The 22,532-nt window shown below is 42.7% G+C and overlaps 1 protein-coding gene across 3 annotated transcripts in view; it reads right to left on the bottom strand.

The window, feature by feature from the left end:
- The window catches only part of HTR2C (5-hydroxytryptamine receptor 2C), a 216,889-nt gene that overhangs the window by 19,251 nt on the left and 175,106 nt on the right, over positions 1-22,532 (bottom strand). The gene's annotated exons all lie outside the window — the stretch shown is intronic.

Genomic DNA, 22,532 nt, shown 5'->3' with positions numbered 1-22,532 from the left:
CTACATCAGTCATTCCTTTTCCAGCCATGAACAGGAATTTGGAAAAGGTTTCAGCACACATTTGCTGTGTTTAACCAGTGCCTTGTATGTATTGGGATGGACAAAAGGAAAAAAAACATCCTTCAAAATGACACAGGAAGAAAAACTATATATTTTGTCTCATTATGACATTTGACATATATGCACACTGTATATACTATTTATGTAAAAGAAAGAGAGCTAACACGTGCAAAATAAGTACTAAAGATGCTTATGTGTTCAAAAGCCTTTTTAAAAATGTTCATTGGGTTGGCTAAAAACTAAAATATGTGCAGTATTTCTCATTTTAGGCTTCTGATATTTACTGCATTTACAATTCACTTTTAACTACCTTAAAGAATTGACTGAAAAAAGGCAGCAGTTTGAGTAAATAAATCCCAGTACAAAGCAGAACCTCCCAGCAGTTAAAATGGCAACACTGTGTGTGCTTGAAGCACTTTTTATCCTGCAGCTGCCACAGGTCTGGTTCAGGCCATTCACTGCCCCACTGCTCTGCAGAGTGCTCTGACCCTTGGAAAGGTCAGCAGAAGATCCAGGAGATGCCTCAGATAATTCCCTGGGAATTCCAAAACCAGCAGAGTGCCCCAAGCAGTGACAGCTCTCACTTGGGTTTCCTTGCAGCATCAGACAATGCAAACAGCAACCCAGGACAGACCCCAAACCTGTCACTTTCTGAGGGGTTTTGCTGCTTTTGAAGGTTCTTTCACACATGCCAGGGAAAGCCACTGTTGTGGTTTGTAGAATAAAGCCTACACTTTCCCACTGCTTTTTACCCCCACTGCACCATTGATGCAACTGAAGAAATTTGTACAAACCAGACTTTCCAGTGTTCACTTTAAAGGTTCATAGCTGCCACAGGCTTTACAAAAATAGAAAGCAATTATATACAGTTTTAACATTATAGCATTGCATTATTCCCAAGGGAATGAAAGAGTTTAAATTATTCTCTTCTCTCTCTCTTATCTAGGAAGTAAAGCATTTCTAAGTCTGAAATACCACACCAGGAAGTGTAAAGCTACGTTATCTCTTTTCTGCTAGTTTGTTTTCCTCAAATTTACATAGACAAATGACTCAGAGACATCCATATCCCTCTGAGAGTCACACACCCAAGGGTGCTGAAAATCTCCATCATGCCCAAGAACTACAGAACATTTTGCTTGGTGCCCCACAGCCATCAGTGTTTACCACTGTCCAGAGAGGGGCTCAGGGACATGCAGCCTCCTGGCTAAAGCAGCAGCTCATCTCAAGGGCAGCACTGCCAATCCTTTTGATTTCATCATCAAGAGAGTGGAATTTAAAGTTTTTCCAATATACTGAACTCCTGGGCATCAAGTTACATGAGAAATTTTGTTTACCTTTAAGTTTCTAGTCTGCATTTTTCTAGAGCAAAAGAAGGCTGTCCTAAGGCTCTCTGGATCCCTTAAACATCACATGTTCCAGCAGAGCCATGCAGAGGGACATAACCTACACACAAAGAATGATGGTGACTTTTAGGAGAAGGACTCTGTTATTCAGTGCTGCAAGTTCAAAAAGGGCTGAGTGTCCCAAGGGGTTCTGAGCAGAGGATGGGCTCTCAGGTGATGGGATGGCCAAAGGAATGGAAGAGACCACCAAGCAAGAAAAGCAGGTGATGGGATCAGTGTCCAGGGGGACACTGCTGGCACCCCACACTTGGCTTGAACATCTGGGAGTTGAAGATGCTGCTTTGCCATAGTGCAACACCACACTAAGGATTTATTTGGATCTGTGCCACTGCTCACATCCAGCTGGGCTGTGACACTCTGCCTGAGCTTTGGTTTTCCCCTGAGCTGTTTGTTGTTTACAGCTCCTGGAGCTGTCAGCACGGCAGGGAGCAGCAGGAAATGGGCATGGAGCAGTGTGGTGTCCTTTGGAAACCCCTCACCATTAAAGGGAAATTCCAGAGGAGCTGAATGTGCCTCCAAAGATATTTTGGTTCTCGTCTCACAAGTTGCAGTGATTAATTTATGTGACTGTATTTTATTGCAAATTGCACTCACATGGTGTTATAAGAATTTTAGCTGTTAGATTTTCCTTTCTATCCAGTATAGCAATGACTTGCAGTCTTGACAGGATGTGTAAGAAAGAAGGAAAATTAAAGCTAGAACAGATATAATTATCTGAGCTAGGGAAAGGTTGCTTGAATACCATTTAAGTAATATTTTAAATGCAAGGAGCCAGCTTTCCATATACTATACTTTAAACAGCCCTGTTAATAAAATGGGATGTTTGCTAAGAAGCAATCCTAGTGAATGTTGTTTTCATCCCAATGTCAGCATCTCTTCTCTTATGGAAATATAAAATTACTCTGGTGCAATTTGTCATTCCATAAATCCATGTGTTATATTAATTTTTTCATTTATTGGCAGAGACTAAAGTTATGTTTGAAGCCAGAGGATAAATTTCTAGGCTCAGTGCTGTTCTCTGCTCACAGTTGAAGCATCTGTAGCTGCATCTGGAATTTTTGCATTGAGTGATATGGACAGTTAACAGAGCAATGGCACAATTAATTGAATTGTTTCAGCAAGTTCATATAAAGGGTTCCTTCCAGCCTTTTAATTCCAAGAGAGCTGTGATCTCTTCACACACTTCTGAGCTACATGTTCTTCACAGTAATTGATCTAAATGAAACCACTGCCTAAAAAAATATCCATATCAGTAAACATTTTCTATCCACTGATGTTCTGTATGTCAGCACAGCATCAGGAGAGCATCCTCTCCTTCAATTTCCTTCATGCAGCTCATAGATCAGCCTTCACCTGTTATTTAACGCGTAATAAAGCAACAGCTGGATGAACACCACCCTGGAAAGTAAGCCCACAAGCAAACACAGACCTCACACAAATACCTTCTAAACATGAGAATATAAATATTTCCAAATAATCTGTCTCATTACAAAGTGCACAAACGCGTGTCAGTAACAGGTGGTTTTCCTCGGTTCTGATGAAATTGAGAAAGATCCATTATCATAAGAAATATCTGCCAAAGCTTGCAGATCATCTGAGGAAACTAAAATTCAGAACTGAAAATGATGTGGCATTATTCAATTACAGCTGTCTGCTGAGCAGAAGCCATCTGCTTGAACTCAGAGTTCCTAACACCAAATGAAGTTTTTAAACTCTGCCTCAATCCTAGGACTGGCTCTAGGGCTAGGGAAAGGACACAAAACCATAAAGAGGAAATTTTTTTAGGCATTTGGTTTTATTCCAGCATAACCCAGTGGCAATTCAGATGTCTGTGCTATGCTGACAGCTGCCTGGCAGCCTACATGGGATTAATCCTCCTTCTCAGCTCAGGCTCCCTCCTGACAATGCAGCTGGACAAATTGGCCTCCAGATTATGATAAAATACCTGATATCAGTAAGAGATAAAATATTCCTTGGATATAAAGGGTTCCTTATTCAGAGAACACAGATCTGCCATCTTTCACTAGCCAATATTTTTATTGGCTAGTGAAATCTTCCAGGGAAATGACAAATTTGATAAGAATTTGCATACTCACTGCAAACTTTGTTCTGCAAACCAGCAGTGCTGGCTTTGAGCATAGGATGCAGATGTTTGGTCTGCTATACCTGGCATGTCCACTCAGTATTTCTTCCCTATGTCTTGGGATATAGAGCCTGATGTGAAATCTGCTGTTTGAAAAGTGTCAGTGATTTTTCCTCCCTCTTGCTGCAGGCTGCTTGATGTGCCCAGGATGTGATCCTTGTTCTGCCCCCATTCAGTGCAGCCCTGCACCTGCTCAGCCCTGTGCCAAAGCAGAGTGTAACCCACACTCAAGAGCTTTGGGGAATTTAGGGATATTGAAGGAGTTCAGTGAATCAGCTTTCCCATTAGGGACAGTGGGTTAATGCTCTGCTGCACTTCATGCCAGTGGGAGGCACAGTTTGCTGCCTGATGAGGTCAAAACCCAGTACAAGCAGTTGGTGAGACTGATGCTGGCAAGAAACCACTTCAGCCAAAGGAAAGAAGCCATATTTTGATCGTGCTTAGAGATAATAATTTTCATTCTTGGTATTTCTCAGGATTTGCAAAACACATGCCACATTTAGCTTCCTCCAAGGAAGCTGATTCCTCCATCTCTAAGTGATTATACAGCTAGGAATGCCAGTGTGAGAGTGTTCTACAGCAGCCACTGCCAAAAGCAATTATTTGGGGGTTGCTAAGAAGCCAAGAAATTCTGGTCCTCATCCTTAGTGCCATCTACTGTCCTGCTGTCACTGCATCCCTTAGGTGCACACCTCTGATGCCTTGTGAAGGCTGACCTGGAACAGAGACTGGATGGAGTTAAAGAATAAAGTAGGGATTTATTAAAAGGCCTCAATGGATCCACCTTGGGCAGTGCAAGAGCCCAGCCAGGGCTACACCCAAGATGAACCAAAATGGTCACAAAATGCACAACAAAAGTCATGGGGTCTCTCACTTTTATAAATCCTGGTCCATTTGCATATTGGAGTTAATTGTTCAATTACAGCTTTAGCTCATGAAGTCCTATCCTTCTTGTTTTTCTCTCTCCAGCCCACGGTTTTTGTGCTCTTGGGCCTGAGATTTGGATCATTTGTCCTTGGTCCCCAGCTGGAGAAGGAATTGTTTTGTCTCCCAGCTCTGTGAGGAGAGCTCACCATCCCATAATATGAAGCTCAGAAGTACACACTAGAGCAGCACAGAATCTGAAAAGTATAAAAGCTGAAACCTGAGGCATCACCTCCCACTTGCAAAGCATTTCTGCCCCTGTGCCCAGACCTCTCCTGACCAAGACCAGACTTTTCATTACAGCAGAAACATCAGGCTGGAGCTCAGCACACTGGGAACAGCACCTGCAGGGGCTCTCTCAAGGGAATAATAATAATAATAATAGCTCCTTTGCTAGTGAACACTGTTCCATGTGCAGTAATCTCAAGAAGTGTGTGAGCATGTGAGCAAGTGTCACTTCTCGAGGAGTTTGTTGGTCACCATGCTGCAGCTCAGCAGAGAAATCTGTGCAGGTGCAACATGCCCCAATTAAAAGGCAGCACAAGGAAGATCATGGTCATTCCCTGAAACAGGAGTGGAGGACAATTCATCCTGTGTGTAAACAAGACACAGACATTTAATTAAAGAACTCTAACAGCAATCTAGAAAATGCCTGTATTGCTAATCAGTTCTGTACTCTATAGCAATAACCTGCTGAACCATGCCTGCGTGCAAAATACGCCCAGTTTGCAGCCAGAAATGCACAGTTATCCATGAAGATTCTTGATGTGTGGTGTGACCCAGCCAAAAACTCAGGGAATTTTGCTGATAACTGTCTTTTAACTGAAGAATAAGATGTAGAAATGAGAGGAAGCAAACAAGTGCCACTGTTATTTAACTACTTGATCTCTTTTCAAATCTTGAACAATACCCAAAAAATATTATTTCAGTAGGCCTTATCTTCCAGCACAATGTTTCAAAGTCTGAAGTTAACATCAGTTACCTAGCAGTCCTTCTCCACTTCTTCCCTATTTTCCCATAATTCTTAGATGTTTCCTCATTTTGCCACACCATGGAAACCCTGGAGGCTTCTTTCACAGGCCTAGAAAATAATTTTCCACAAGGAGACTAGGTCTGAAAGCTTTATTGGCTGATGATCCTGCCAGGGAGCTCATTTCTCTCAGCAGCACAGGAGGCGTTCCTAGACAGCCCAGACACCCACAGGACATGGGCAGAGACAGCAGAGAGCTCCTGCTGCAACGCCTCCACCCCATGGTAGCAAAAAGTACCAACATTAAAGGCTCACGATGGGGAGTGTGGGCAGAATCGTGGCCTGGGGATGTCTCTGCATCAAGCCTTGGAGGGAAGAAGGCCTGCAGCCCTCACCTTGGCATGTGGCAGTGCTTCCCTTTGCACCTGCCAAGGCCTGCAGGGTAATTCCATCTTCAGCCCAGGAGCACCAGAGCCACAGATGAGAGGGGGCTCAGCTGCTGGTCCTCTTGCAGGATTCTCCATTCAGACTAGCAGGGAATCAGCCTCCCAAACGATATGATATGATATGATATATATGATATGATTGATATGATATGATGCTCAGATAAGGCTGGCTTGTCCCAAGCCCCTTGCTGTGAACAGAGCAGGTCACCCTGTCACAAGCACCCAAGCATCCAAAGCAGCCCTGGGAATCCAGGGGTCTGGGAAGGCTGTCTGGGGATGAAGAACTGGGCTCCTGCAACCCTGCTCACCCCATGCCCTCCCAGAAGAGCTGTTACACCCCAACCAGCCTGATGAAACATGATTTTAAATCATCCCTTTACTCCAAGCAACAGATTTGTCATTTACTGTCACAATCCAACTGGTAAAACCATGTAACTTGACATTGAGGATTTCCATGATTGTAAGCATTTTGTGCACGCCCTGTTACTAGTTAAAACTGCTCACTTCTCTCAGTCTGTTATGAAAGAAGTTGGATGTGATTTAACCTGAGGTTATGCTGTTTTCCTACTGCAGTGCTTACAGCCCATAATATGCCCACTTGTCAAACTGTTGGATGAGGACACATAAGAGACAACTCAGCACAGCTTTTCTCACAGATGCAAAGGTTTAGAAACACTTCAGACTAAGCTATCACATGTAACTCCATCCTCACATCCTGAAATTCAGGTGGCATTTCTCAGCCAACAAGAAAACAAACAGGCAGCAACACCAGTCCTGCCTGACTTTCTGTCTCTCTCTCACAAATGATGCAAATACCCAGTTTTGAATCCTGAGAAGGATTCAAAAAATCTGCTGAAAAAAAATCTGCAGTTCAGGACAAGTGATCCCATTTCCCATAGCAATGTTTTGGCATGTGGACCCTATTACCCATGGGTAACATCAGAAAAAGTGAAAGTTAACATGTCACCACCCTCTGGGTGCAGTTGTACTCCTCTGGGTTTTGCAGAAATTGTGGGCCTATTGTAAGGTCCATTCACATGAAGTAGAAGTTTAATTTAACATGGATAAATGAAGCGTGGGAGTACTGATATATTAGAAAGAATACTATTACCCAGAAAATTATAGTGGTCTCATGAGGTGGTAAAGGAAATTAAAGAAATTATATTTAGTTAAGTTATACCATTGGGGGTTTTGATAGGCTTGTTTTTGCTTTGTAATCAAGTGCAACATTATTTTATTATCATGGTTATACTATTATTACCGTGTAATCTTGCCCTTGATTACAAATCAAACCCAGTGATAACTACAATAATAAAATAATGTGTTAACATAATAATCTAGCTAAACATAACAAAATAGGTGCTGTTCATCAGGCACAGCCAGCTAAGGGAGGGGACTGTCCCACTCTGCTCTCACTGCGGTGGCCTCACCTTGAGTGCTGGGGACAGCTCTGGGTGCCCCAAGGAGAGGAGACTGAGGACAGACCTGACTGGGGTCTGCAGTTCCTCATGAAGGGAGGAGGAGAGGAAGACACTGATCCCTTCTCTGGTGACCAGAGACAGGACCCAAGGAATGGCCTGAAGCCATCAGGGCAGGGTTAGGATGGAAATTAGGAAAAAATTCTTCACCTGGAGGGTGGATGGGCACTGGAAGGCGCTGCCCAGGGAAGTGAACATAGCCCCAAGCCTGAGAGAGCTCAAGGAGCCTTTGGACAATGCTCTCAGGCACATAGTGGGATTTTTGGGGCTTCCCATGCAAGGCCAGGAGGTGGACTCAGTCATCCTTGAGAGTCCTTTCCAACTCATAGGATATTCCATGATTCTAAAATTCTAATTGTTGTCTAAAATTTCACAAACACAAATGAATAATATTAGTGCTGTAGTATAATTAGTTACTGCCAAGCTACAAGAAGCACCTATCCCAATATGGACTAGAAAATCTTGGAAAAATCATTATGAAAAGTAGATAAAGTATGGTGTAAAAGGTATATTTCAAGGACTTCACCCTGAAAGGTTTTTTTTCCTGTATTCATGCTTGTCAACATCAACTTGCTGTGTTCTATGAATCAATTAATCTTGTTCTGCTGCTGTGCATCCTGGATGGACACAGACAGTTGGATTTGAACAAGTGACTCACTGCTCTTGGCTTCTCCTGTGTTAAAATGTAAATCTCCCTTTCTGTTAATTTCAAATTGACTGATCAGAAGAAACCAACAAAAGTCCAACCGGCAAATTCAAAATTTTACCCAACAAATACAAAATTTCAATAGTGGAGTGAGAAGTAATTCCCATTCAGAACAAGTGCACAGGCAGAAGGGCAGAGCTCTGCTGCCTCCCAGCCATCAATATTCACAGGTGTCAGATATTGTATTTGCTGGGAATGTCCCCATGAAGGCAGGAATGATGCATCTGACTCCATGTTCTCAGAAGGCTAACTTATGACTTTATAATACTACATTATATTAAAGAATACTATACTAACTATACTAAAGAATACAGAAAAGACACTTACTCAATGCTAAAAAGATAATAATGGAAACTCCTGACTCTTTCCAGAGTCCCAGCACAGCTTGGCCCTGATTGGTCAATGAGTGAAAATAACTCCCAGCAGAATCCAATGCAACAATCACCTGTGGGAAAACAATCTCCAAACACATGAGCACAACACAGGAGAAGCGAATGAGATAAGAATTGTTCTCTTTTTCTCTGAGGCTTCTCAGCTTTCCAGGAGAAAAATCCTGGGCAAAGGGATTTTTTCAGAGAATGTGAATGCCACAGTCAGACACATTTACAGGCTCCTGCATCCCAAGCAGGTCCAGGGAAAGCCTGTCATGCAATTTCATATCTCAGCAACACCAAGACCTTTCCATGCAGCTGCTGCCTCTGATTGAGGATGGAAATAGACATTTATAAAAACAAGCAAAACACCGCAATCTTACCAAAAATAAACACGTTGCAAAACAAATTATACATCAGAAGATGGAGAGGTGTTGGTCTGAATAACAACTGGTCTGTCCTGATAACTCCAGCGCTGCAGGAGAACTGAGGCTCCCACCAATGTGTCAATAGGAATGGAAATCAAACCACCCAAAAAAAACAAACATGAGTCAACAGAGCCTTATCAACCACCCTGCCTTGCCCATCAAATCCCACACCTAAGAGCTGATAGAGGAACACTTCATGTTTGTATATTACTGATTGAACTTTCTAGTCCTGAACCTTTTTCATCTAGGAAGCCAGACAGCATCTTGGGTGAGAGATTCACTCAGTGAACCCACTGCTGTCCCTGTGCTTATCAGACTGTCTGCAGGAAGAGTAAACTTTTCCAACAAGAAAACTTGTTACAAGCAGAAAACACGGAGTGGAAAAATTGAATATATATTTGAAATTAATGCATGAAACCCAAATTTTGATGTAGCATATTTTTAATCACAGCCTAGGCTCCATGACAGGTTCATGCACAAATTCCCCTCATGCATCTTTAATGACAATTTTGGCAGAATATCCAGTAAAGATCCATTTGGTTCCTCTTGTAAATTGTCCATTCAGGAAAAGATTGTATTTTGTCAATGAGGCAGTGTGCAAAATAGTGCAAGGCTGAACAATTGGCATGTGGCCCCTCTCCCAACTATGTAATTTTCATTTAATTTCCATGCAAGCAGATGAATTACAAAGAGCCTGTTTCCCAGCATGTGCTGATAAAACACAAAGTAGGAACTTACTGCTACTTTTACTGCTAGGTGTCAGGGAAGTGAAGTAACTTATGAGGGTATTTTAATGAATAATAGACAACTCTAGAACCAGAATTTCAAGGAATATATTATGTGAATTGGATAGAGACAGTAAAATCATAATTTGCCGAGTAGAATTTAATGATATCAATTCAACTGACGGATGGAAAAGGAAGTAGAATGAAAAAGTTGAGTTAATTCTGAGTTAATTACACAATCCTGGAAAGATGTATAATTTAAACTAATGTTTTACCCTGGAATATTTGTCTTACAACATATTCAGGGGAATGGTAGAGATTTCACCTCAGTTCTCTATATTTCTTTGCATGTTGTGTAAAGCAGCTGTCTATAGCTGTACTGGCCTGCCTAATGGCAGTGATTTTCCCCACATTTTTGAGCACAAAGGCTGAGCTGGCCCATCACATCCATCTCTTCTAAAAGTGCAGCAGACTATTGATCAGGTCTTGGCATTTCACCAGCATTCAGGTTGAGCCCTTAAGGCAAGAAATTATGATATTATTGTATTGATCACATAAAGTTACCATGCACTAAAAATAAATCTTACTTATTTTCACACAGTGCTTCCCATAATATAATACAGCAAAGCACCAAATATGTTAGGATGTACACAAATACACCAAACAGCAAATTGCAGATGAGGCATCCATCTACATCCAATAACAAATTTCCTGAGTGATGAAACAGCCTCAAGTTGTGCCATGGGAGGTTTAGGTTGGATATTACAAAAAAATTCTTCACTGAAAGGGTGGTCAAGCATTCTTTCAATTCCAAAAAAATTCTTCACTGAAAGGCTGCCCAGGGAAGTGATGGAGTCACTGTCCCTGTGAGAGTTCAGAGCTAGGAGGATGTGGTGCTCAGGGACAGGGTTTGCTGGTGCCCCTGGTCGTGGCAGGTTTATGCCTTGATTTGATGATCCCAGAGGTCTTTCCCAGCCTGAATGATTCTGTGAACACAGAGCAGACACTGAACAATGCTGAAAGAGCTGTTCAATGTGAATTCCAGACAGAGAACACAAACACAGCTGACCAGCCCTGGGGTTCTGGGTTTTCCCTCAAGGTCTCTGCTATCTGCAGGTGCAGCCAGGGAAATGAAGCCATTTGTTAATCTTTACAGCAGACTGCAATAGGACCATTCCTGGAAAGTGTGGCTGCTCCTTGACAAGTGTGGAGAAACACATCCTACTGACTATTTCCTCAGCCCAATTTCACTGCTGAGAGCAAGTTCTCAGCATGAGATAATATGTCCCAGATATTTGGTGCATGGAAGTGTTGCTAGATATAGCTGCAGACACCTTCTAGGAAGGAAAACAAGGAGCTTGTGGGTAAGAGAAAGCAGAAACAAAAGCAAAAACTGGTGTGGGGTGTTCAGGATGGGCAGAGTGGCTGAAGCCATTGAGATGCACTCCCCTGTCACAGCTCACTCGTGATCACAGCTGTGTCCTAAAATCTGGGTCACAAATATGGTGCTTCTAAGTGGGGAATATTCTGTTTCTCACTTAACTAATGTTAGGGTAAGGATTAGGAGGAGTTGCTGCTCTCTCAGTCAGGTGCAGGCAGCTCCCTGGGCTGCTGGGACACTGCTGGGACACCAGGAGTGAACATTTAACTGGGACTTTCGCCAGATGAAGAACAGACAGGTCAATCTCTGTGTACAATGACACAGGGTAAAATTAACTCAGTCTTGGTAAGATGTTTGCAGTTCTACTAAAATCCTTTCTCTTGATTTAAAAATTTTAAGGATGGGGATGAAACACACCCAAGGAGGACTCTGGGTGTGTCTCACATGGCTCCAGTGCCTGGAGCTGGTGCTGTTCATCCTCTCAGATGAGGCTAAATCTGTCTGTGGGAAACACATTACCTGTCTTCATTTTATTTGGTATCTCCATGATCTGCCTGGTGCCTTTATGAAGCACCAAATTTACCGCTGGAACCATTTATCATCATAGAATCTTTCTTTTTATACATGACAATTCTAGTTTTCTCATTATCTTGTATCAATTTCTGGTTGGCTACAAAGCATAGGAGTTTATATTTCTTTTCAACTAAACCCATAAAAGTTAATTACAATGAGGCAGTGCACTTACAAAACTACTACTGGATCTAACAGGCTATTGTAATAAAAAGTAAATAAATATTCATGCATTTTAAAGCACATTTAGCTTCACTGATCTAGAAGCAAATTGGGCATGAGAAGATTGCACTGACAGCATTAAAACTGCTGCTGTATTTAAATTGACATCAGTAAAACAGAGATCTATAAAACAGAAATGTAACTATACACATTGCAGATTTTGGGGACTTTACACTCCTGTGAGTTTTAAAACCTGTTGTATCTTCCAAAAATTTTGAGCAAAAGGAGGAAATAAAAATTATAATTGGATCTAAAACTTTATTTGCATTAAATAAAAACATTTAAATGAGTGCAATTCAAAATTATTCTAATGAGTCATTCTTGCACATAAAAGATTTATTTTGGTTGGGCAATTCTCAATTTCACCAAGCAAACAAGACAGACCCATCCAATTTGATGTCTAACATATGAAAAATAGCTCCCTGATTGAATGCAGCACATGAGCTGTGGGTAAACTAGAAAAAGATAAGGCCATACTTCAACAAGTACAATAGGATTTACTCCACTGAAGTCATCTGAAGTATTTTAACATTTCCCTTCACCTCTCAGGAGCAGGCAGGGCAAGAGTGGACTCTGCCGGTTTCTCCTCCACATTTGTAGAGGCAGCATCCAAGGAAACACCCTGAGATGCCTGGGTGATGGTTTATGTGGCTTGTGCTTACCTACAGCTTCCATGCTGTGTTTTGGGGTGACACCATGCCTCCAGGTGAGCTGTGGAGCTGCGAGGGCTGGAAAAATCTTGTCCCCACTCACCAAGAGCACATGGAGGCTTCAGCTGCCCTGCTCTGCTGCTCTCCCTGCCGCTGAGCCTCTGGCTGGGCTGCACCCCCAGCCTCACAGCCTGCAGACATGACTGACCCATGGTGAGTTCTGAGCCCTGCAGAGCTGGGAGAGAGGAAATTCTGGAGCAGCTTTCACTGGATAAATCTGAAAAGGGAAAGCAGCCCAGCTTAGCAGCTTTGGAAGGAAAGTTTCAAAGCTCATTTGCCTCTCAGGAAGTACCAAGGTGAATGGAGGCTCTGTTTTTTCACACTGCAGTGTTGGGATTTTCTATTTAAAAACTGTTTCTTGCAAGAAAGTTAAGGGTTTTGATTTCATAATAAGTTGCTCAGAGATTTGTCCTGGCTTTCTGTTGCTGCACTCTAAAACACACATATTTTGTCCTCAGCTTCCCAAAAAAAGGCAGCTGGAAGGAAAGAGGCTCTGGAAAATGGAAGATATGACTGCAGCAGCTCAGTGTCTTAATGATGCTTGCTAGCAAACAAGGACACGGAAGTCAGAAAGTTCTTTTCAATCCTGCATTCCTGTGGGATCAGGAAACTCCCCTTGTGATCTTTGTGATTGCTCTTTCTTGTTTGAATTATGTAGCTCAGCACAATATTTTTTCTAAGGTGAGTTTGCTTCCTTTATCTTTTAAACATTTTTGTCTTCCAATCAAAACCAATAAAATTAACAAAAAACCCTCAACAGTCTCAGCCAACCCAGAAGAGAGGAGTTCACTCCTTTCCCAGCAGGAAAAGCAAAACACAAGTGTCTCAGGGAGAGCCAGCCTCACCAAGCCAACATAAAGAAACGTTTCATGCCAAACCACATTAAGCAAATGGATGCCCACAAAAACACACTTTAGAATCAGGCCCTGCACAGACCAGGAGCACATTTCAGCCCTGAGCTGAGTGTTGCACACTGTGCAGCTCTGGGTGACCTCAGCTGGATCAATGCCAGCTCATTCCTCTCACCTGTATGTTCCACAGAGCTCCAACAGGACAGTGCCTCGTGCTCTGGATGATGGTGCTGAACCCAAGGAACAGCAATGCCATGAAAGGAGCTGCACTGCAGTGACAGGAGAGATTTCCTCAGACTCAGAGGAGAGCAGCAAAACATCTCAGACCCTTCTGGCTGAGGGATGCTGCTGCAGTCATGGCCAGGCAGGAAGAGGGTAAAGAGGTTGGAGGAGGCAGAAAACTGCCCTGGCAGAAGTCCTAGGCTCTCTGCATGTCCTGTCAATGTTCCCACTGGCTTTAGCACAGTCAGAATCTCCCCTCATGGATTTTTTTAGGAAACCATTCCCCAGGTCCCTTATGCCTACAGTTATTTACCTGTAGCCTGATGCCACTGAGCAAAACAGAGGAGCAATCCATCTAGAAAATAAAATCTAAGGTGTTCTGTAGCATTCCTGGTTTTCATACTTAGAGAGGAAAAAAGAAACACATCCTTTTAAATCTCAGAAATCAGGTCTGATGCTCCCATGCAGGTCAGAATAACTGGTTTTGTTCAGGCCTTTCTGCAAGAAATTCTGTGAGAAAACCTGTCAGAGCCATGGAGCAAACAATGAGTCTCTGCAGAATCCCTTGGCAAGCTGTGACAATCTGGGCTACAGATTTTCCTGGGAAAGGCCAGGCTGAGCTCCCAGCCTGGCAGTGCTGCCAGTGCCAAGGCTGTGGCTCACACACACCTGACCTGCCCAGTGCCAGGCTGGGATGCTGGCACAGCGCCTCAGTGCCTGATGTGGAATGAGATGGAGGGCACAGCCAGGGCCTTTGGGATCTCTGCCCCTCTCTGGAGGGCTTATTTATCCAAATCTAACACAATCTGACTCAAAGGGTGTGCAATCTAAACAATCTTAGCCAACAGAGAGCAGCCATACAATCTTCTCCATGACAATCTACTCCAACCTCCTCTCATGATGGAACCTACCAGAAACAGAGGCTGCTGGAAGTGTTTTTGCTCTGCTCATCTGTGCTGGACTGAGCAGCCTGAGCTCCATGGGCAGCAGCCTCATCCTTGGCAGATCACAGGCTAAAAGTCCCATTAACTCACAGCAGGCAAAGGAGCTGGTTACTTGACAGCAAGGGGTTTGGAGGAGCAAAAAAAGCATGTTAACAAATGTGGAATGTTTATTGTTCTCTGATGTTTTCTCCTAATGCTGGCAGATTGACAAGATCCTCTTGTCAACAGGAACAAACACAGAGGGGACAGTAAAGAAAATCTCTGCCTGTTCCAAGAAGCCAGCCAAAGTCAGAGCTGGATGATATACAGGTGGCACAGGGTGAAGAAATAACAAGAAAGAGGAAGGTGGTAAAAAAATTAAATAGCAACTGCTCTGCCTTTCTATCTGACAGCAGAATTTGGTCTTCAGAGTCCTATAAACTAATGCTCCAAAATGTGGATAATGGCTGAGCTCAAATGAGTCACAAGGACCTGGCACAGAATGCCAGGCCCTACCCACAGCAGTAAGCAAGGTGCCATTGAAACTCTCTCTGAAGCTGGCATTGATTTATTCCAAAAATTATCTTTGCACCACAAACCCTCTGCTGCATCATCCAGAGCTCAGCAGCAGAGGAAGCAAGATCAGAGACCTAAGGCAAGGGGTCTGCTGCTTTCCTCTTGGAAATAAGGAAAGGTTTGCCACGTGCAAATGGCCCTGAGCAATGGGCAAGAAGGTGTAGGGAGCAGCTCCTGTGTGAGATGGGGCACTGTTGTAAATTCAGGCAATCCCAACGAGGGGAGAGAATGATGAGGAGGACTCCATCTTATCAGAAGGCTAATTTATTACTTTATGATACTATATTGTATTAAAGAATACTATACTATACTAAAGAATACAGAAAGGATACTTACAGAAGGCTAAAAAGGTAATAATGAAAACTCATGACTCTCTCCAGAGTCCTGACACAGCTTGGCCCTGATTGGCCAAAGAGTGAAAACAACTCACCGCAGAATCCAATGAAACAATCACCTGTGGGTGAACGATCTCCAAACAAATTCCACATGTGAGCACAACACAGGAGAAGCAAATGAGATAAGAATTGTTTTCCTTTTCTCTGAAGCCTCTCGCTGCCTTTTAGCTTCCCAGGAAAAAAGCCCTGGGTGAAGTTCAGAGAATGTGCACACAGGACACCCTGGGAGCTCAGGCAGAGCTGCTGGCACCACTGCCAGCTGGACACACTGAGCCTTTCCTTGGAGGAAGGTGCTTGCTGGCCACAGAGAGCAGCCCCTGCTCCCCACAGGCTCCAGAGAGCTGCCCAGCTCATGGCTCACGCCAGCAAACTGCAGCTCCATGGCCCTGGAGTGGCTCCTGCTGCTCGGACATGCTGGGTAGAATCTGAGCTTCCCAGAAGGGGTACAGGGTTGGAAATTCATTTTCAGCATTAGAATAAATGTGAAAGTAATCAGATTTTTGCAAGAAGGGAGTTATATTAAAAAATACATATTTTCAAGACAGAAATTCTAGTTTATGACTTAAATAATAGTCTGATACACCCTGGTGATTATGGTGCTACTGGCTAAAGTTTTCATTTTTTGCAACAGATCACCATAAAGCTGGCAGAATGGGCACTTGGGCTCCACATGCTGCAAAGCACTTCACCAGCAACGAGAATAACCCATCCCTCTTCCAGCTTCCCAGGAGAAAGGCTGCAGACAGGGATACACTTCCACAGCCTCAACCAGACAATTGAGGCTGCAATGAGACAAAAGCACTCCCAACAGCTTTGTTTGCCATGACATGCTCCTCAGGATGCCCCCAGAGCAGCAGCCACAGAGAGCCCCATATTTCCCATTTTCCCATAAGGCACCACATGGCAAAACAGAGCCCAGGCTCCCAGGAGCTGCAGGGGAGAGGGGCTGCCCTGGGGAGAGCAGCGGCTTCCAGAGCATCCAAGGAAGAATAACAGCATCCATTTCCAGAAGGAAGGTGCAGAGCTGAACAACATTGAGGAATGTGACCTTCCTGCCCAGAGCTGGGCCGGACAGGACACAACAAAGCTTTGCTGAGAGGCCAGGAGGGACATGAGAACTTTTTATTAATTTTATTATTATTATTATTATTGGTTATTAACCCCAGGTCACTCACAGTGCCTCATCTAACACACAGCAGGAAGGATTCCAAAATATCCCAGAGGCCAGGGGATAACTGCAGTTGGCTTTACCCAGGAGCTGCAGCCCCAAACACTTGCTCTGACTTTGGCCCCTGCACACAGCAAAGAGCCTGGGCCAGGGTTTGGGGCGGCTGCACTCTCACAGGAGGTGGGGGAAAGACTCAAACCATGCTGTCAGACAAACCTGGGGAATTGCTGACACCTGGGGCACTGCCTGCTCCTCTCAGATGTGGTCACATCCTGCTCACCATAACGCTGCAAATGTACCAGCAGCACAGAGGCCTGCTAAGGGAAGGACAGATTGTCCTGAGGGAGAGAAAAGAGCATCCATACCATCCATACAGAAGACTTATGCCAGGTCTCCATGGAATTTTTTTGGGAGGAATTTGCAATTCAAACCAAGGTTTTTACTAAAATCTGAATTTTTATGGGGCTTGTTCTTATTACATTAAAAGTGACAAGCTTTCTAAATCTGTCTGTACAGGTGCAGCATAAGGAGAAAAAACAGCTCAGTTACCAATAAGTACATAACCATCTGCCCAAAGAAGTGATGGCAGGTCAAGTGCTGAACACTGCTATAATTTAATCTACCAGCAGACAGACAGATCTAACACCTGCAGGTGTTAGAAATGAAGAAAAACTGCTTTCCACAAGATCCAAGTACACTCTGTAGCTCTTCTTGCTCTACCCAAATGTAGAGACACTGCTCAAAAGACAATCACAAATCCATCTAATACTTTAACATAAGTAAAATAAACCTCCAAATTGACAACAGCCTGTTTGCAGACAGCAGAGACTTCCCTGACTTGCTTTCCTGACTTTATACCATTTATTTATGGACTGCTGCATTGCTTGCAAGTCTTGTAACCAAAATCCATTCCCAAAAGGAGGAATTCAGCAGAAAGCAAGCCAAGAGATAAGCCTGACCAGGGAAATTTTCCCTGTGCCCTTCCCAGAGCAGAACCTCCCCATCAGTGCTGTGTTTGTTTCACCCAGCACAGCTGCAGCTCCCCATGGAGGAGGTGGAGGTGACCCTTCTCCAGTTTTATGGGCTGCTCTCTTTTGCATCTTTCTCAACCTGGTGAGGACCAAAGCTTCAGCAGGGATTAGAAAGGTGTGTATGAGGAAGCCACTTCAGCTAAATCAACATTCCCAGACAAGAGGAACAATCAGTACAAGTGTTACTGGTGACATTTTACTTCATTGAAAATAAACACAAATAAATATAAATAAAATAAAAACTGCTTTAAGCACCACGTCTGCATCATGGGGCACCTGTGCCCACATAAACAGCTTAACTGCACCCATGGTTTTGTACCATTTCTGCCTCCATTCCTGCTCAGCCCTCAACACACCATCGGTGCTAACAAGCTGGTTTTGAGGTTTTTAGCAGAACTACTATAAAACTGTAACATGCCTGTAAAAGAATGTCTAGCAATTTTTTCTATGAAATTAATTGAGACAAAAGGAAAGAAATGGAAAGGAGTAGAAAAAAATTCATGTTAACTTGCTAATTTCGTATAAAGTATTTATCTCAATGGAGAATATTGCACTAGAGCCATACACAGCCTGGCTGTCAAAAAAGTCCTGGGGATGGGGTTGCTCCATAGATGAATAAGTGAAATTTTATCAGTTAGGACAAAAAAATATATATATCTCAAGTCCAAATGACTGCATCCATCTCATATTGGTATCATTCTGCAAATATCAAATTTTGCTTCTCATCTTTCATAACAGAAGCATATAAAAATCTTGAGGAGATTTTCAGACAAGACATCACTAAAACACACACATCAAAATAATGAGAAAGAATAACAAAAGGCTACAATAAGTTAAATTGCTCTGACAATTTTTGAAAGTAATTCTGCTTTAATAAGACTAGTGAGAAGATGACTTTCAAGTACCATAGAGCACTGTGGCCTTTCCTTCAAAGGGCTTTGCTCTCCTCAGATAATGACACTTTCCTCACTCATCTGGCTTCCAGTCTTTATTGTCCAACATTAAAAGTATAACAAAACAAAAAAAAATTAAATAAACTAGATAAAAAGCCAGACATAAAGTATAGATAATCTCAGATAAAACCAAAAACTACATTAAGAGGAGATTTATGTGTGTGGAGAAAATCCAGCTTTGAATATGACAATTAAAAGCTCTGAGTCAAATGTTTTTGAAGAGGGTGATGCAAATATAGGTTTAATAGATGTAATCACTGCTGAGAAAGGGTGTGGAGCAGCACTCCCTCCTCTTGACAGGTATCATCACCCTCTCCAGTGCTGAGCTCTTGTGCTGATTTCAGCCCTTCAGCCTTTGACTCTCACTTGACCAGAAACCATCAGCTTTCCCCCAGTGCAAGCCAAAGCTGTGCAGGTTCCTAATGCTGTTTCCATCAGGGAATCATCAGAGGGTGCCACATTTTCAGAGGCTCTGAAAAACCCTGCAAGTTAACGTTTAGCTGCCTCCAGATATTTTACCACCAGGGACCCATATTCAATGAGGTACAGAGAGTTTCCATTTAGTATTTCCCCCTCCTCTCACTCTAAGCACAATTTAAACCTTGGGTAGCAGAAAAGAAGCTGTTCTATGGATTCAGGGCACATCATACAGAGCTTTCTTTCCCAACAGCAACACAGATACACCACAACTTAATCCCATTTGTCACATCAGGTAAACAGGCAGTTGTTCATGTGGAGAAAATTCAGTAGCAGGACACTCAATATCTCAACTAAAGTTTCCTATGAATCTAATAATCTGGAAAGAAGGTAAATAATGATGGAGTAGGACTTTCAGATTTCAATTATTTAGGTTAGCTGAGGGACTTGGAAAGAGAATAAATGCTGCTGGGTGAGCACAGAGTGCAGCAGCCTAAGGATCCTACAGATAGCAAAAGATAAACTCACCCTTCCTGTTGGACATAAATTTCAATGCACACACCCCAGGTACAAGGTGTCACTGGAGAGAAAAAAATGATCCCCTCTCTGAATTTATCACACAGATCGTGCAAGCAGTGTAGGAGTTCCCATTCACTCCCACCCTAGCAGAAGAATAAAATGTAGTGGTTACTTAGCACAAACAGAAACATTACACATTTAAAGCTAAGAGGAATAAATAATAATTTCTGAAAGCAATGCAACTGTCAGCTGGAACTTGGTGTAGTCAAGATGCATTTAAGCCCATGACTTGACCTGGTCTTTAAAATGCCTGATCAATTCCAGATACCTGAGTGCCACATCAAAGAGCTGAGCTGCACTGCTCCCCCTCTGCAGGAAAACCAGCACCAAAGTGTGCCCAAGTGCTCAGCACATCTCTGTCACACACCACAATGATGGTAATTATCAATAATAACAACACTGTGGGTGTAAATCTGCTCTGGCAGCTGGGGCTGGTGAATTCTGACTCCAACAGCAGCCCCTGGAAGCTGCCTCAGCCCCTGGCACCACCAAGGGGAGGGAGAGCAGAGCCCACCCTGGCAGTGCAGAGGGATCTTGGCCACTCCTGGGCCACTTGTGGGCAGTTGTGAACCCTCTGCAAGAAGCCAGAGAGCTCAATCTCCTCTGCAACCCAGATCAGCTGAGGGGATTCTCTTGCATTCCTCCACCAGCCCTCTCTTTCCTGCTCATAAACCCATGCCATGATGTAAACCCACTGCTGCTTGTCCCTAGGTGCTCAGGGGTGAGGAGAAAGCCTCCACCTGTCCCCTGAAACTCCATCATGTGTAAGACACCTGATGCCTATCAATATTTTAATAAAAATACCAGTATTTTTAATTAATCGGGCATTTCTTCACTGAGATACACTGAGAAACACTGTACATTTCTCATTTACTCTCCTCAATACATGCTTATTAATTAGCAGACTAATTTGCTTACTTCTTTAGGAACTGCATGCCAGGGAAAATGTTCTCAGTTGTCAAATGCAACTCATCGATTGCTGTAAGACACTTAAGACTAATTGATAAATATATCCAAGCCCTGATTAATTGCTGAAAAATCCATCATGCTGCATCCTGCTGTCCTTTCCTTTATAATAAGACTCTTGAATTAATTTGAAACTTGATTTTGCCTTCTTTTAATTAAGAAAACCACCAAAAACCAGAAGTATTTGTGGAGGGTGTCTATTCAATTTTCTGGTTATGCTTGAAGTGAAATCTACTTCATTTACCTTATTAGCCAAAAGTAAGGAAATGAGCCTACTCTGAAATTAGTTACTCTGTCAACTAGAATTTATCTTTGGGGCTGAGAGAGCTGATGTGGAAACTTGAAAGTAATTTCTTCACTCTTCTATTTGTTATATGTATTTTTTAAGGTTCCTTTCTGATTACATAAATTAAAAGTGACTTCTACAAATCTGGAAGAGATGTGCTACGTACACTTGTCAGTACAGCACATGAAACAGCCCAGTGTACAATTATGTAGATTGTATGGAATGTAAAAGGTAAAATTTACAGAGTAAAAGTGACTGAACATTCCCAGTGATGTTTCCAAGCACTAACACTCTCCCTGCTCAGTCCATGGCCATGCACCCCTGTTATTCTCACAAGAATTCTGCTGGTGTAAGAACATTTTCCCCCTCCTTACTTCCACAATCTGCAGCTTAAATAGTATTTTAAAAATTATTTCACTGGGTTCCTACTGAGATCAATCCACAAGTTCCTCTGAGGCTCATTTTTCCCCAAATTGAACTTTTCTTCCTCCTCCCCTCACAAAGCCTGGAGGCAACAAGCTTTGGTCCAGCACCCAGCACTGCCCCAGCAGCCTCCTCATTCCTCAAAGTATTTCCACAAATCTTCCATGAAATTACGATTTTTGCCAAAAAAACTCTACATAGTACTGTTTGTCTGTGGAGAAATGTTTGGGCTATCAACAGCCAGTGCTGGCTCTCTGGCAAAAGAGGAGGATAATTACAATGCCTCTTGAAATCAGTGATATTTCCTTGCTGCTAAAAGGGTGGCATGCTTTACACCTTTAAACTACCTTAAGTAATCATTTTCTAGGCAGAACAGAAAATCCATTTCTATTAGTTTCCAAAGACCTTGAAAGTATGGATGTAGGAAGACCACTTCCATAAATTCACCTTTTTAGAGTCACTGGCTAACACAGAATTTATGCAAGTGCAGGTCTGTCACATAATTCAGTATTTATATTCTCCCTTTCAAGCTCCAGGGAGCTGGAGTAAAACGCTAAAAATAAAATACACATGTTATAATACACACAAGATTTAGAGGTGGAACTATTCTGACAGTTCAACATAAAAGATCTTTGTGCATAAGATCTCCATAGCTAGGCCTGTACCTAAATCACATATTGATTTAACTCACTGTAGACAAGTTATATAAGCTTTGGAATGATGTATGCTTGATCAATGTGTTTTAGAAATTAATCTCTGCCAGACTTACTCATTTAGGCAAGTGAAGAAGTCAGATAAATATCTCTACATTTTACTTTATAGGACAGTAAACCAATTTCTAATCAAATTTGTAAGTAAACAGCATTATTTGTTTCCAGGAAATACCAATATTAAAATACCTTTCTAAGAAAATCTGAAAACAAGACTTCAAAAATTTAAAGTTTTATCTACAAAATTCACAGATTATAAAATTGATACAAGAGTATACAAACATGATGATCAGACATACAGAGGAGAACAAAATGCTCCTTTGAAATACCCAGGGATGGAGACTCCTAGCACCACCCTGAACAAAGGGGTCTGGAGTCTCAGCCAGATGAAAGTCAGGTGTATTTGATATTTTACTTCTTTGAAGTGCTAACAGTGATTCCACACCTGAATGCAGGAGTGATGCCCCACTCCATTGCAAGCACTCTGACCCTGAT

Source organism: Molothrus aeneus, chromosome 14 (assembly GCF_037042795.1).
Source record: "Molothrus aeneus isolate 106 chromosome 14, BPBGC_Maene_1.0, whole genome shotgun sequence".
Lineage (NCBI taxonomy): Eukaryota > Metazoa > Chordata > Aves > Passeriformes > Icteridae > Molothrus > Molothrus aeneus.
This window is presented reverse-complemented; position numbering and strand designations above follow the sequence as displayed.